General features: G+C 48.8%; 1 protein-coding gene across 1 annotated transcript in view; it reads left to right on the forward strand.

Annotated features, from left to right (window-relative positions):
- The window catches only part of LOC149750758 (uncharacterized), a 60624-nt gene extending 46606 nt beyond the window's left edge, over positions 1 to 14018 (forward strand). Inside the window, exon 3 of the mRNA XM_089912247.1 lies at positions 1 to 14018. This exon is cut by the window's left edge and continues 15465 nt beyond it. The gene's annotated coding sequence lies outside the window, so the exon portion shown is untranslated.
- Positions 14019 to 14448: the final 430 nt, after the last annotated feature.

Raw genomic sequence — 14448 nt, forward strand, 5'->3', positions numbered from 1 at the left:
AATGGGTTGGGTGGCCATTCTCACCCTTGTCTCGTTGAGGAACACAAAGCCCAGAGACGTAAATCAACTTGCCCAAGATTACACATCAGGTCCGGCTGAGCCAGGACACCTCTCCTCTCCTCCCTGAGGACCCTCTAGCTCTCCATCCTTTCCCATGAATGGTAGTTCTGTTCTCCCTCACTCAGAATCCCAGCGACACCCTCATCAACCCCTCCCTTATTTCCTCTCCCTTCCTGGAGCCAGGCCTTCCTCTGGGTCCCTGCTTCCTCTGTTTTTTTAATTTTATTTTATGTTTTAATTCAGGCCGTTCTTGTGTTTAGGAAAGTGCCCCAGGGAAGGAACCAGACAGTCATGGGTTGGAGAATTCTGGCTTCTCCACCTGTCAACTGTGTGGCAACTGAGCCTTGCCATTGTCAGTCTTCACGTCTGTAAAATGAGGCTAAGGACACCTACCCTCTTAGATGGCTGTGAGGATTAAATGGAGCTCCCATGTGTGGAAATGCCCAGCCTGCTCCATCCCACTTTCCTTCAACTCTGGACTCTTCAAGTGGCCTCCTAATTGTTAGAAAGGGATTGATACTTAAAATTGCATACAACTAAGTATACCACGTACACATACACAAGTTAATACATGTAAAACTGGTGAAGTCTGAATCACGAGTGGATTGTGTCAATGTCATGTTCCTGGTTTTGATATTGAATTCCAGTTATGTGAGATGTCACTGTTGGGGGAAGTTGGGTGAAGGGTATTCTTTCTCGCAATTGCATGTAAATCTATAATTATCTCAAAATAAAAAGTTTAATGAGGAAAATGGATTAACCTTCCCATCACACTCATTCTTCTGCGCCCACTGCAGGCCAGGTACTAGGCATGTGTCAGTGGACACGAAAGAAGAAAAATCCTCTTTCCCACCTCCTTCAGGTCTTTGCTCAAAGGTGGTTTCCCTGACACCCTACGTAAGATTGCACATCACTCCCTTGAACTTCCTGTCCTCCTTGCCTGCCCTTTTCCTCCATAGCACCTGTCCTCAGTTGGCATTCTGTATATTTTATTTACTTATTTTGTTTATTGCCCTTTATTTACTCTCTCACTAGAATGTCAGCTCCATGAGAGTATTCTGTCCTTGGCACCTAGAACATGCCTGGCATGTAGTAGGCACTCAGCTAAAGTTTGTTGAACGGCTGAGAGGTGACAGATAAGAAACAAGTCAGGATGGGCTAAGTACTAAAGGCAAAGAAAGCAGAGAAGGGGAGGGTGAGATGGTGGAGGAAATGTCGTTTTGATCATGTATTTTTCTGCAAATCTTGCAGGCCTCCCTGTCATGTGAGGGGTAAAGTCCTGGCTTCTTAGATTGTGATCTACTCATTAATTCACTCTTCTTTTTATTCATTTACCAGATGTTTCTTTGAGCCATTACTATGTGCAGGGCCCTCTAGAGCGGGCAGAGAGGAGGCAGAAAAGGATCTTGCCCCCAGGAGATGGGTAGGAGGGATGGGACAGGAATGGAAACAGCACATGACAAGGAAGAATGAAGCTGGTGTGAGACAAGTAAGAGTTCTGGGGGAGGGATGCTGAGGAGGGAGGGCTCACTTGTGGGCAGGGTGCTAGGGGAAGGCTTCGTGGAGGAGGTGCTGATTCCTGGTCTGAAAAGTCTGGGAGGATCTCCAGGCCTTTTCTGGTCCAGCCCCAGCTCAGCGAACCGATTTCCTCTTACATGGCTCCCCTAGGGGACCCGGCAACTCTAATCCTACTGCCCCCTGTAGCTGGTTCTGGATGCCCCGGCTCTGCTGATGCTGCAACCCCTGCCCGCCTCTCTCTTTCCCTCTGTCTTTCTAAATCCTGTTTCCTCTTCCAGATCCAGCCTGGCCTTTCCTGCAGGAAGGCTTCCTTGATTGCCCTAGTTCCCACGGTCTGTTGTCATTTGTAGTCTGTATTGCACTGTTGGACCTCTTATGAGAGAAGCGACCAGCTTCACTGTGGGTGGGACTCGACCCTCCATCTGGGGCAGGAGGTGGCTGCTAAGCTGCACTTAGGCTTAGGTACACAGTAGACCCTCAGCAGTGCTGTGGCTGGACGGACTCGAGAGCACTGGAAACATGTCATTCATCCTCGAAGAGGGCAGCATTGCTATTTTTGTCATTGACCTAAACTCTCCTTGTCTAGAACCACTGGAAGTCCAGTTAGGAGAGGGATGAAGTCTGCCTTTACAGTTTCTCTGAGTGTGTTGTTAACAAACTAGTTCCGTAAACAGAGCAGCCCCAGTGCTTAACAGACTCCAGGAGTTTGTCTCTTTCCTGGCATCGTACTGGAGCCTGTGCTCAGTGAATTCTTACAAAAAGACATGAAAGTATCTTCCAGAATGAATTTACTGCTGTACATTCATTCACCTAACAAATGTGGTTTTTCAATAAATTTTTAAATTGTAGCTAGTTTCTGATGTACAGAATTATCAAGAAGATAGTACAGACAGTTCTCTTCCCCTGTTGCTGACATCTCACATTAGCATGGTGCATGTTGATATGTTACTATTAACTAAAGTCTGTACTTCACTCGGATTTCCTCAGTTTTCCCCTCATGTCCTCTCTGTGTTCCAGCAACCCATATTACATTTACCTGTCATCTCTCCTTCCATGACTCTTGGCTGTGACAGCTTCTCAGACTTTCCTTGTTTTTGGTGACCTTGACATTGAGTACTGATCAGATATTTGTCCCTCCATTGGGATTTGTTTTGATGTTTTTCTTATGATTAGACTGGGGTTAAGCTTTTGGGGGAGGAAGACCAGAGATAAAGGGCCATATTCATCACGTCGTATCAAGGACACATACTGCCAACCTGATTTACCGCTGTTGGTGTTAACCTTGATCACCTGGCTGAGGCACTGTGTCAGGTTTCTCCACTAAAAGTTACTCCTTTTCCCCCATCTTTCCATACTGTCCACTTTGGCAAGAAGTCACTACGAGCTGCCCATACCTAAGGCGTGGGGAATGTTGTTTCCCTTAAACCAATGTGTTTGGAATGCTTGCTCTGTGCTGGGCACTGTTACAGGTGCCGAAAATACAGCTGTGAATGAGACAGAAAAGATTCTTTTCCTACATGGAACTTTCATCCAAGTGAGGGTTTAATAATAACTAAATTGTTTTAGAGCATGATAAGTTGTATAAAGAAAAAAAGGCAATGGGCCAGAGAGGGACCTGGGTGCTAGGGGGTAAAGGAGGGGGAGGGACAGCTGCTTGTTTCCTTGGGTTTTCAGGAAAAGGTGCCTTTTGAGCTGAGTCTAGAGGGGTGAGGAGGGACCAGCCATGAGCACCTGGGAAGCAAATTCCGGGCAGAAGGAGCAGCAGATGCCAAACACCGAGGCCTGTTTAAGGAGCAGAAAGGATGTCGTGATCAGAGCCCTGTGTGTGCTGGACGGTGTCAGGAGATGGACGAAAAGGAGGTGGGGTGAGATCTCGAGAGACCTACACGTCACAGGAAGGCATTTGGATTTTATTCCAACCATGGAAGCCGTTGGTTCGAAGCAGGGGATACTGGATTTGCTTTCATGTATAAACGATGGCTTTGGGTGTGGTGTGCGGAATGGGCTGTCCTGGAGCTGAGAGCGGAGGAAGCTGGGACACCGGCGTGCATGACGGTGGCTCGGACCTGGGGGGAGCAGAGGAGGTAGGTTTGCCTCCGTTTTGGAGGTGGAGCTGACAAGGCATCTGATGGGTTGCTTGTGGAGAGATCAAGAAACTGGTGCATGCTCGCGCTCTTTGGTCTCTGGTGGTACCATTAAGTGAAATTAGGGGAGGCTGAGGAGAATCACGTTAGGGAGGTAAAAGTGCAGACACTCAGGTGCATTAGAGTAGCTCCCTCAGAATCCCACTTGTCAGCAGCACTGTCAGTAGCCCCTTTGGGTTGCACCACATACCTGGAGGGATCGGGACGGTGTTCTGTTTGCTGATTCAGTCGCCACCTCTCTCCTTGGCAGTCCACACTATTGAGGGCTGAGTGCCAAGGGCAGATGTCCCTGGAAGGCAATCCGGATGTGAAGAGTGGACCGGTTACTGAGGGGGCTGGCTGCCTGCCACACCCTGCTGGGCATGTGCCAGACACTGAGCAGGACGCCTTCCTGCCTCTCCCCGTGCCCAGCCCATGGGAAGTTGTTTTTTTCCATCCCAGCTGCCACTAAGTAAGCATATGTTGGTTTGTGTTGAATTATGTCCACAGTAAAGTCAGTCAACAAGTACTGATTCAACACCAATTACTGTGTGGTGCCGTGGTCCCTGCCTCAGTGGAAATTTAAGACGTAAACGCGGTAAAGGGACCGAGTGTAGGTAGCATATTTGGCGAAAAGTATACCACCATCCGTGTACAGGAGAGAAAGCACAAGTCTCCAGGGATGCATGGAGGTATCAGGGAGGGCTCCCTGGAGGAGATGGAAACAGAACTATACATTGGAAGGGCATTGTGGGGAATGGGCCACGTGGCCAGGGTTTCTGTTAGGGAATTGGAGGTAGAAAGGGCTGGAGAGGTAAATTTATGGCCCATCTACCAGCATGGTGTCAGAATAGGTGCTAAAAACTAAAAACTATCTGTTGGAGGGGTGAGTGATTGGAAAGTAGGTTGATACCACTGCCTGGAGGGCCTCTGATGTGAGGATGAAGGAGTCCATTGTCTCCTATGAGCCACGGGGAACCACTGTCTAAGAAAAGTGGAAGGAACCATATCCTGAAGAAAGACTTTTGAATTTCTAGCCAGTATTTAGTTTTTTATAATAATAATGATACTGCTAATAATAACAATAATTTTTCTAACTACTTAATTAGCGTTATTTTTGCCAGAAAGGAACTGTTAGTTTCGTGCTTGGCCCCGTCTGTGTGTGATTAGAGGTTATTGACTGAGAGCAGGAGGGACTTTTTTATCTCGAGGTTTTGTTGTTCTCTTTCCTCGTTGGTCTCTGCTGAGAGTCCATCTCACTGCTGGCTCTTTAATCTGGTTGTGTTCCATGAGATACCACAAAAGCACAATCTTTGACAAGGTAAATATGCCAAATCCTTATTATAACATTTAATCACTTAGGGAGGTTTCGCTCTGGGGTGGGAGTGGAGGAGTGGTGGGAATGGAAAGAGAAGTCCAGATTGCTTTGATTAACTGCATTTTTCTTTCTGGGTGAATGGGAAGGCTTTGGTGGAAATCTCAGTCTTGGAGGCTGTTTCCAGGAAAGAGTGGGAAAAGTGATTGAGGAGGTTCTGGAGTCTTGGTCAGTGGAAGGGGTGGAACACCGATTGTGGTGGGCCTGCTGCTATTGGGAGGCAGGAAGAAGGTACCTGTCTTCCCATCAGGAGGTAGTGTCTGTGGTGAGGGCCGGGGGTTTGGGCTAGGCAGGCCTACCTGGCACAGGGTGGACCTCAACAAATTCTCATTGATTGGGTGAGCCTTTAACCACATGGTAGTTAATTGTTTTAAGGATCCGGACTGATGGGAGATCGCTTCCAACAAGACTAGCCTGGGCATCGCGGAAGAGGTGGTGTTTGGTGCAGGCCTTTCCCCACCTGTGACTGCATTCAAGGCCGGCCAGCTTCCCATCGTTTCCTCATGTATCTCAAGGTTGTTTCTTTCCACTGTGTGGATGAAGGAGCCACACTCAGAGGGCTAAGAGCTTCATTCATACCACCGGGAGGGCAACGGGGGGCCTCTTTGTTCACCGGTCTGGCTTAGGGTCCAGGTGGTGCGCTTACACACAGTGGTATCTCGGGGTGTGTGCATTGAATTAGTGAAGTCTCCTGGGAACATACTGTGTTGGAGGGCTTCAGAAGGTAGGATGTGTAGCCATGATACAAACTCAGGCCTCCCATTTTCAAAGCCTGATTCCTTTTACCGTACTGCCCAATTTCATTAAGGCAGAGATGGTGTGTTAGATTATTGTTCAGAAATATTCACTCCCAGCCTCCCCTTTCTGCCAGCCTCCAGTGATGCAGGGTTTGGCCACGTGCCTTGCTTCCTGCCTCCTTGACGTTGGGCTCTGTCACGTGACTTGCTTTGGCCAATGAGACGTTAGCAAACTCGAAGCCAGCAGAACCTTAAGGTGCTTGCTTAGTTGGGCTCATGCTCTCATGTGCCTGCCACCACCACGAGAAGAGATTCCCCATGTGGCTGCTGGCCTCTCGACCTGGATCCCGCAATGAACACAGGAGACCTGAACCCGACCGACAAGGAAGAGCCGAGCCCGGATGGACACACAGCTTTCCCTCAACCCAGATCAACCCACCCCTAGCTGACCCACAGTGAAAAGAAGGGATTGTTGCTTTCAGCCACAGAGTCTTGGGGTGGTTTGTAACACAGCGGTAGCTGACAGGTAGAGATGAGAAGGGCATCCCAGGCAGGGGCTGGCCCATAACATATGTAATGGAGGGAAAGAGGGAGTGAGGGGCAGAGATGAGCCTGGGAGTAGAGGTTCCAGCTAAATCTCAGGTCTTGAATTTCAGTGTAAGGAATTTGATCATTTTCCAGTAGGCAGTGGGAGACATTGAAAGTTGTTGAGCTTAGAGGGATGAGATCCAAACCAGCTATAGAAGGTAAACTGGAACATAAGTGCAGAATGGTTAAAACGGAGAGGGGAGGAGACAAAGGCCAAAGGACCTGTTGGAAAGCTGCTACAATTTGCTGTCCACTGTATCCCAGAGCCTAGCACTGTGCCTCTTATACAGTAGGTACTTAATAAATATTTGGTGAATGAATAAATGTGTAACAAAATTGTCCAGGGGTTTGGTAATGAAGACTTAGACAACAGAAGTCTTTGATAATTCACTTATTTACCCATTTATTTTTTCACCTGTGTTCGTTGAGCCCTTGAAATAGATAAGTACTTGAATCTGGGGCAGGGCTGCTCAGAGCCTGAGGAGGGACCCTTCCCATACCTTCTTGAAAAGGCCGACCAGGAGGTAGGGCTGGAACGGGACACAGCGGGGATGAATGTCATCTCTGCTGGCTTCACCTGGGACTAGGACAGTGTCCCTTGTCCTCTCTCCGATACCCATGGCTGGTTCTACAGGGGTTACTAGGTTTGGGAATTTCAATTATATTTGACTTTCTCCTTTAGACCAGGCTATCCAATCTTTTCAGGCTTTGTGTCTGCACTTTCATCCACTCATCTGCTCTGGGCCAGCCCGAGGCTGGGTGGCAAGGAGGCTTTGAAGACTAAGAGGCAGTCCCTTGCTTAGAGGAACGCATAGTTCAGTGGTTAAATCTCTAAAGTGTGACTTTAGGCAAAGCCTGGCCCTCTCCCTGTCTGTTTCCTCATCTGTAAAATGGCCACTGAGAGGCCTGGGTTCAAATCCCAAGTCTGTACCTTACTGGCTGTGTGGCCTTAAGCAAGTCGCTACTTGACTAAGGCTCTGAAAGGTGGTCTCGCTCCTTTCCTGCAAGATGGGAGGATCCTGTGGGATGGCACATGGGAGAGAGGCCGAGGTGAACTCTCAGAGAACAGCGGCTTTTCAAAAAGTGCCCGAGGCTGGCTGAGATGAAGATAAGCCCCCAATCCAGGGCTGCATCCTGCTTGTGTGAGCACACTCACCCCAGGAACCTTTATTTGCACGTGGCCCAGGTCAGGAGACATCAACCCTCACCCATGGATCCACTAGGGAAAGAAAAACAAACAAGCAGACAGGACCCCCAGCCTTCAGCGAGAATAGCCTGGGCCAGGAATGGTACCAGAGCCTGTTTCTTGCGTTAAAGAGGAGCTAATTGTAGTGGCCTCCTGAAGTCTTGGGTTGAGAATGATTCTGAGGCTCCGTTGGACTTACTGGGACACAGGGCTTAAGGATGCTCACAGGAGAAACTGCAGGTGGCACGTGTGCCAAGCGTTTGTGAGGGCTGACCTCTTTCTTCAGGCCGCAGGGTCACCCATAGTTTCTCATCCGTTCGACAAATTCTTACTGAGCCCCTGCTCTATGTGGGGGAGTGTCCTGGGTGCTGAGACCGCAGCTCAGAAACAAAACAACGCGCAGGACCCTTGTGCACGTTACATTCTAGAGGGGACAGGCAGGGGGCAAATGATAAATATCATAAGTAAATCTAATAGTAGGCTGGAAGGTAATGTGTGCTGAGAAAATAGGAATAAGACAGGGTAAAGAGGCTCTGATGTGCCCAGCACCCCATCCCCCAGAGACAGTCTTGTTTAATACCCTCAGAGCAGCATATGACCCCTAACCGTGGCTCATACGTGCTGAGCACTTGAGGTGATTCCAAGGGGTGTTGTTGTCTTGGAGTGTGTGTGTGTGTGTGTGTGTGTGTGTGTGTGTGTGCGTGCGTGCGTGCACACCTGGGTTTGATCCTGTGTTCCTGACCCCGAGATGAATGACTTCGGATTAACCATTTTGGCATTAGCTGTACTTCCTTCAGCTGCCCAGACAACTAAGAATTATTGTCCCTTTGTGGCCACTCGTGCCCAAAGTGGCAGCTGGTTTGGGGGCCTGGGGACTGGGGTGGTGGAGGAAGTAAAACCACAGTTATTGTCATAGGAGCAGCCTGTGGTTTACCTTCTTGGGCTTGATTTACTGAGCTAATTAAAATTTAAAATAAATATTCATGAGGAAATATGCATACGGGTCATGAGCATGCAGTTATCACAAGGCAAGAATGTTATTTGTTTTGAATCAAATATTAATATGCTAATTTCAACAGTTCTTATCTCTGTGAAAGCAGGTAGTGTAAGTGGCTCTACTAGGCAGTACGTTCTTGCCTAGTTCCAGTTACCATGGGAATCAGTCAACCAGGGTGGTTCCCAGCACGTTCCCATCACCGCACTCTGCATTGTAATTATCGGTACTGTTTGTCCTTGAAAACCACATTGTGCTCTGTGAGATAACACACGGTGACACCTCATTTAGGCAACAGCAGTTTTGTGGGCTCTTCCACCAAAAATGAATTATCTAGATAACTAAGTTTAGACAGATAATTATCTAGATAATAAAATCATAACCCTTAGGTCATGATGTTAGCCGACATACCCGCTTTGGATGGGAAGCTTTTAAAAGTATGTTTGTCACACACAAGAGCAGGCTCTTCCATTGGTCCACCTTTTGCTTAGAGACTCGGGGTCATCCATGGTGGCCTAGATGACGTGTGCTGGATGACCCTCAGTTGCTGTCATTTTCTACTTTCTGGGAGTCTTGCTGACCATTTCTCTGTCTCTTCCATTAGAGTCAGGCTGAAGGTTTTGACTTGCTTCCTGGAGCCAACATCCTTTGCAACTTTTTGGTTGCTTTTAATCTTTCATGGACTAGGAAGCCAGAGAACCAGATTTGTTAAAAGTGCGTCCAAAGCTAAACTAATTTCAGATGAAGATGAAGACGCTGAGGCATTCTTCTAGGAGTCAAGTGCTCGAATGTGGTGTGGGACCAATTCTGTTGTTTGAACATGTGTTCTGGACACAGGAAGTTACTAGATATAGGACGTATAGATGCAGGAAGTATTACTCTGTGTGTGTGTGTGTGTGTGTGTGTGTGTGTGTTTATCCACATGAACCATGGGGTGGGGTGGGACTGTTAATTCAGTTTCTGAAGGGCTTTCTTTTGACACAGGGATCCAGTGTGTTCTTTATGGCCCTGCTTAATGGATAAAAGCTTCTAGGGGGCTGATTTCAGCTCAGTAAAGGAAGAATTTGCTAATAGAGAAGTTCAGTCATGGGACGCCTGCCTTGGGGGCTGTGAGTTCCTAGTGCTGGAACTGTTCTAATGAAGGCCAGGTAACTACACATCTAAGGACACGGTTGAGGGGATTTAAACATTGTCAAGTGATTGACCTGCTTTTTAAATTAAAAATTCTTTTCAACTTATTAAAGTATAATCGATGTATACTGAACTGTATACATTTGAAAGGTTGACATCGTTGATTTTTAAAATCTGTGTTTAAGACTGGACAGGGCTGTGTTATCAAAATATAAGTATACACATCATGGCATCCTGCAATTCACCTTAGTGACTGTTGTGAACTAGATGTTTGTATCCTCCCAAAATTTGTGTGTTGAATCCTAAACCCCCAATGTGATGGTATTTGGAGATGGGGCATTTGGGGGACAATTAGGTTTGGACGAGGTCATGAAGATGGAGCCCTTGTGATGGGATTAGTGTCCTTTTAAGAAGAAACACCAGAGAGCTTGCTCTCTCTCTCTCTCTCTCTCTCTACCACATGAGGACACAGCCAGAAGGTGGCCGTCTGCAAGCCAGGTAGAGAGGCCTCACTGGAACTCAGCCATACTGGACATACTGGACTTCCAGCCTCCAGAACTGTGAGGAAACATATTTCTGTTGTTTGTACTCCCTAGTCTATGGTATTTGCTTTGGCAGCCCGAGCTGACTAAGAAAGCCACCCTCGTACCAGGTGTGTCTGAATTACTGAGGTTTCTGCCACAAGTTTATCAGGCAGTCTGGGAAGCACCTCCTTCTGTCATTCACATTGACAGCTGAGTGCCGATGTGTCCCTCCCTGGCTCCCAAGGTGAGACCTTCATCTTAAACAGCTAGAAATGGGCGACATTTCCTTTGGTGCCAGATGACAGCCTGGCAAGTCAAGAGCCCAGCTGTAAGGCCATAAATACCGACGAGTGCAGGCCACTGCCTTCCAGAAGGCATGTGCAGGGCTCTGGGCTGCTCGTGTCTGCATTGGGGAGCAGCCGCCTGGGTTCCCATGGCCTGGGTGGTGCTGCCAGATGTCACATGTGCAGCCCTGCCACCTCCCTACTATTTACCGCCAAGTCACTACATGGGACTCAGAGCCTAGGACCCTGTGCTGGCATTCAAAAGGATTTAATAGGCCTCTTTGTAAACAGCGCCAAACAGTTGTTCAAGCGACACATAGAGCTCCGCATGGCTGTGATGCAAAGTGCAGCTCGGGCTTTATTTGTTTGGGTTCTTCCCCCCTTTATAAACAGAGAGGAGTGTCTGCCTGCAAAATTGTCTTCCTGGCAGGATGGGAAGAGTTGAGAGAGGGGAATTCTTCCTTCCCTGCTCTGTTCCTCGTGACTCGGGGGCCACACGTTTCCAAAAGCCATTTTTGAGAACCCCAGCTCTCAATGACCTCAAGCCCTGAGCAGTTAGAAGTGCGAGGGATTCAGGCTGACCCAAGCCAACCCCAGATCACATCGTGGCAAGAAGGAAGGTGGGATCCCATTTTCCCATGGACTGAAGTAGGAAGAGGGTGTGAGGTCACATTTAGGTATCAGGTACCTTGTCAGAAGCCCTGCTGAAACAGACTCCCCCAGAAGTCCCTTTCTTGTCCCTTTCAAGTCCCTGCCTTGTCCCTTTCACTTCACATGGTATCTCAATTAGCCCAGCTTTGGGCCTGACCCCAGTTTGCTTCCAACTGGTTGAATTCCTAACCACAGACAGGGTTAGGAGTTGGATCTGGGTTGGGGAAGGGGCAGGACCAGGGTCAGCTGGGCAGCCATCCTCAGGACGCGGGAGGGAGAGCACAGGCAGATGTCAGCTCTCACCGAGGCTCTCCCTCCCTCTGCCCCAACATCCTCCACAGGCATTCACTAGACTTTCTGGTCTCAGAGGAGGTCTTTTGCAAGGATGGGGGATGCTTAATTGCAAGTCTGGCTCTGTAACCTGGTCATGGACCCTGCCAGATATCCCATCGATCACTTTTTTTTTCTTTTTTTTGGCTGCGTTTGGGACTTCGTTGCTGCTCACGGGCTTTCTCTAGTTGTGGCAAGCAGGGGCTGCTCTTCGTTGCGGTGTGAGGGCTTCTCATTGTGGTGGCTTCTCTTGTTCTGGAGCATGAGCTCTAGGCTGTGGGCTTCAGTAGTTGCAGCACGCAGGCTCAGGGGTTGTGGCTCCCAGGCTTAGTTGCTCCACGGCATGTGGGATCTTCCCGGGCCAGGGATCGAACCCGTGTCCCCTGCATTGGCAGGCGGATCCTTAACCACTGTGCCGCCAGGGAAGCCCCCCCATCACCTTGGAACGCGGAGGCGTAACCCCCAAGTTCCCAGAAAAGTCAGACTTGTGCCCTCATTGGAACCCCTTTCATCATGCCCAACCGCCATCTGTCAGGGGCACCCACCCCCCCCGACCCCCCCAGGGACTTTGGGTTGAAACCACAACCTGGCCTTGATGCTTGAGTTGAACCCACTTGATCAAGTCCTGGAAGAAAAATCAAAGGCTATAGAGGAAGAATCATGTGAGGTGCTTATAGTCCTGAATACAACTCCACACAAAAAGACTTGTTCTTTGAAGACTGAGTCAAATGGCTCGGTGCCCTGCATGGAGGGAAAAGCTCTAAAGAGTTAGGTAGAGCCCTGGGATGAAGAGAGATGGTGTCTGCCTGTGGTCGGGGCCAGCACCCCCCGGGCCGGCCCGGGCAGGGCTTCTGAGGTGCCCCGCCTGTTCTGTACCTGGTGGTTGTGTTGTCTTCCTTCCCAGCACTCCCATCGCCTCATCTGCAACGTGAGAGAAACGGGATAAAGTGACCAAGCCCAGGCTGGCCCCGAGTTCCCCAGCTGTGTAGAAGGTGCTGGTTGAAATCCGAAGGCTGTTCAATATTAAACAAACAAACAAGTGAAGGAATATTTATTGGAAGCAAAACTGCAAAGATAACTCAAATGTCAAGTCTTTAACCCCCAAATACATCAGTACCCTTGGCTTAAACTCTGTTTCCCGGTTGGAAGACTGGGCCAGCATTTTGACAAAATCATTCGGGACAGGGATGCCGTTTGTTCAACAGGGGAAATACTGCAAAACATGATGGTCAACAGGCTATGGGTGGGAAGGGAGGGTCTTTGCTCAGTAAAAAGTTTGGAAACCATGTTTCCAGCGTTTCAGAGTTGCTAATGAAGTTTGTGTCCTTCTCTCAACAACACTGTGGGTGATCTGTGCCTGGTGAATGGTGATCTTCCAATCCTAAACTTGAAGAGCGGCCAAGATGCAGGTCTGGAAAGTGCTAAGCCCGCTCACTGGAAGCTCCAAGGTATCTTTGGCCCCCCTGCGCTTACTCAGGTAGTAATTCTGTGTGCAATGTAACAAGAACGCTCCCTTTCCATCTCTGTTAATTTCCAAATTGGCTCGTTAAATCTATACATTCCGGACACTTAGTCCAACATTCCAGGGAACCTTTCCATGGACAATCAGAGCAGGAGTTCTTTTCAGCAGGGTTTGTTCAAGCGCAGGGAATGTGAAAAAAACCTCCAGAACAAATTACCTTCATCTTGCAAAGGGGACCTCAGATGGCAGCCTCACGGTTACCCCGGCCGTGTCTCTCCCTGACTCTGCCTCGTCCCTTTCACTTCACACGGTACCTCAATTAGCCCAGCTTTGGGCCTGGCCCCGGTTTGCTTCCAGTTTGTTGAAGTCCTAACTGCAGACAAGACGTTGTTAACTAGCAGTCCTGCCAGAGAGCGAGTGCAGTAAACTCTGGGGTATTCTTTTCTGTGTTGTTGTTGTGACACAAACATGTAAGTGTGTTTGAAGCCTCAGAGCACAGCTGCTAGGGGAGGTGTCTGTTTTGCTGCCAGATGGGTACATAATGTACCACACATGTGAGCAGGGCGCTGGGGAATTTTAGCTGGAATTAACAACCGCATGAGAACTGGAAGCAAATAAATAAATAACCCGTGTGTTCAAAGGCCGTTTTATCAACTCAGTTTATCTCCACTGCTAAATGCCAACTCTTTTTCTTGACTTACCTTTTCCATTCCTCTGACCTTCAGAATTCTTCCCACATTTGGAATTAACTGAAGTTGCTCTCACGGCTCTTCATGCCCTTACTTAAAGGACCGACCTGCTCCTTTTCTCTGAAGTGCTTTGGTGGGGCGATGACTTTCCTTTTCCCCAAAGGGCAGCTCCAGAAGTGGGGAGTCAGGAGGGATGGGTTCTAGCCCCCAGCCTTCTGGTCTCTCTGTTTATCACCTGTCACCTGGGGGCAGAGGCAGTAGAGACCATCCAAGCCTCATCCAAATGTCACCTGCTGTCTGTCCGTGTCCTTAACAAATATGCCCTGAACGGCCAGTGAATGCATATTGCCAGGCCCCTGTCTGCGAGGTGGCCCCTTCTCTCAGGAGCCTGTTAATCCCTGTTTGGAGAGGGTCCGTCAGGTAAACGCATATGAATGTTTCAGTCAGCCTGTGCTCACTGCCCTGAGATGGACACAGCTAGTCCTAAGCAGTGGCAGGCATATAATCAGTATTTATTGAGTGAATGAATGGATACTGGAATTACAGAAATTCATTTCTAACTCAGAGGTAAAGCAGCAACCAGGCTTACCTTGTTTCACGGCCAAGGAGCAGGCCCACCTGCATGGTGTCTTTGTGTGGCATAGATGCAGACAGCCCTTCCTCTGCATGCATGGGGCCCCTTGCTGGATGCATGGCTCATCCTGGCTGGGAACTTTTGGGCAGGGCTCAGACTGCACTAGTGTGTTCGGTGGCCCTGCTGGGTGGGATGGGATATGGGGAGAAACAGAGAGGTAAA

This window comes from Delphinapterus leucas, chromosome 1, assembly GCF_059928025.1.
Source record: "Delphinapterus leucas isolate spDelLeu-1000000601 "Yukka" chromosome 1, BTC_Dleu_Yukka2, whole genome shotgun sequence".
In the NCBI taxonomy this organism is placed as follows: domain Eukaryota; kingdom Metazoa; phylum Chordata; class Mammalia; order Artiodactyla; family Monodontidae; genus Delphinapterus; species Delphinapterus leucas.